This window comes from Terrapene carolina, unplaced genomic scaffold (assembly GCF_002925995.2).
Source record: "Terrapene carolina triunguis isolate 2854851 unplaced genomic scaffold, T_m_triunguis-2.0 Scaffold66, whole genome shotgun sequence".
NCBI classification, from domain to species: domain Eukaryota; kingdom Metazoa; phylum Chordata; order Testudines; family Emydidae; genus Terrapene; species Terrapene triunguis.
The window spans coordinates 61,962,408-61,964,672 of NW_020664417.1; positions in this window are offsets into that span (position 1 = coordinate 61,962,408).

Here is a 2,265-nt window from a genome sequence, read left to right on the forward strand (position 1 = left end):
CTTTTGGTTGCTGCCCCGCCCTGACTAAGGGCCTGGGCTACTGAACTATTGTTTGCTCAGCTCCTGAGGGAAGGACTGAGCCCAGAGATTGTGTTCTTGCCCAACGCTGAGGCAAGGACTGGCGCCCAAAATCCCTAACCCTAAGTGTTAGGTGCCCCGCCCTGACTGAGGGCCGGGGCTTAGCTGGACACGGTATTGGCTCAGCCTGCAGGGAGGCTCTGAGCCCCTCGGACGCTTATGTGTGTGGCCCCGCCCTGAGCTAGCGTTTGGGCCTGTTTAACCTTGTGCTTTTGTTTTGCCCCTGCCTGAGGGGCAGAGCCCCGAGACTTTCAAACCCCGAGGACCAATTTGGGGCCGCGTCGTGACTCGGCCTGGCACCCGACGGCCCCTGAGAGGGCCCAGCTCCCGCACCGGACTATTACAGGACCACATACCTTGGGTCTGCAGGGTGCTGAGGTGCGCCCCCCAGCTGAGGTCCAAGGTGTCCGAAACCAACTTGACTGAGTGAGGAGTGCTGTCGAAGGGGTCTCCTTCAGGACTTTCTCGGGGTTGCTCCACCATCGCAGCGAGGTAAGTACAGTCGTGGGGATGGTAACAATCTTTTCCAGGACTGGGAGTAGACAGTCGCCAGCCATGACTGCAGGGGTCACATCCGGAGCCTGGCATGGCACACCATATATGTACATGCTGCCATGTGACCTAGTAGGTGCAGGCAAACCCTGGCCGCGGTCAGGGGAAATGCGGAGACTTCCGCGATGGGGTCTGTCAGTGCCCTGAATCTCTGCACTGGCAGGAATGCCCTAGCATAGGTAGAGTTGAACACCGCTCCGATTAACTCTATCCTCTGTACCAGAACCAAGGTGGATTTTTTTGTCGTTTACTAACAGGTCGAGGCGATGGCAGGTGGCTAACAGCATCGCAGCATGCCTTTTGACCTGGGACCTGGAGCTGCCCTTGACGTCTGAGGTAAACAGCCACCGCCAACATGTACTTGATAAATACCCGCGGTGCTGTCGCTGGGCCAAACAGGAGGACCGCAAACTGACAGTGGTTGGGACCTACCATAAACCGGAGGAAGTGTCTGTGTCCCTCGAAGAAAGTATGTGAAAGTATGCATCTTTCTGATCGAGGGTGGCGTACCACTTTCCCGGATCCAGGAAGGGGATGATGGAGACCAGGGACACCATGCAGAACTTCAGCTTTTCTAGGAAGCGGTTCAGGTCTTGCAGGTCAAGGATAGGTCGCAGACCGCCCTTGGCCTTTAGGATTAAAAAGTAGCGGGAATAGAACCCCTTGTTCCTGTACTCTGGAGGAACAACCCTCACCGCACCTAGCTGCAGTAACCCCTCTACCTCCTGTGTGAGGAGACTCTTGTGAGAAGGGTCCCTGAAGAGGGATGGGGAGGGTAATGGATGAAGTTGATGGGAATGGGTGGGCAGTAGCCCAGAGAATAAAGCAGCAGAAACTATTAAGGAAAGTAATACGTGACTGCTGTTTATAGGGTCTATGCGTTGGGATCTGGAGTAGTGGGGCAGGCCTGAGTCCTACCCCTTGGGAATTGACCTAAGCCCCAAGAAGAGGATAAGACCCATTTAGAAGCCCGAGCAAAGGGCTTGAATTTAATAGACTTGGGGATGGGGCTGAAGACCCTGGTAAGGGCAGACAGACTGTCTATTGACTGCTTGGTTAACCACCCCCTGGAAGGGGACTGAACATAAGGAGTGAGCTGGCTGGATTGCTGGGACACCAGAGAACCATTGAGGACAAAGAGTTTCCAGGGAGAAAGCCCTGGTGGTACTGATATATAACAGGGCAGAGATGGACTTAAAGCTACCATCTCTGAGAACTGAGCCCAGAGACAGGGCTGCAGATACCAACAAGGGCACAGCTATAGTTCTTTGTTGGACCTTTGTTATCCTGGAACAGGTTCATCCATTTAGATGATGTGTGACTTAGCTGGATAGCTTAGTCACTGAAAACCTGCCTGATGAGGGTAACAAACTACAGGGGACACCAGGAGAGAGGGCAGGATCATACCCAGCTGATAGGAGGTGCTGACAGAGGTGAGTGCACCACATCATGGGCACACAATAAATTGATCAAAATCTGGCTAGCTGATAGGTCTCGTAATTCCCTGTTTACAAATATATTATCACTGAGCAGGTTTGTTTCTAGTGGGGTCCCCTAGGGATTGTTTTTTGGCCCTGCCATTAACAATTTTATCAATGACCTTGCAGAAAACATAAAATCATAACCGATAAAGTT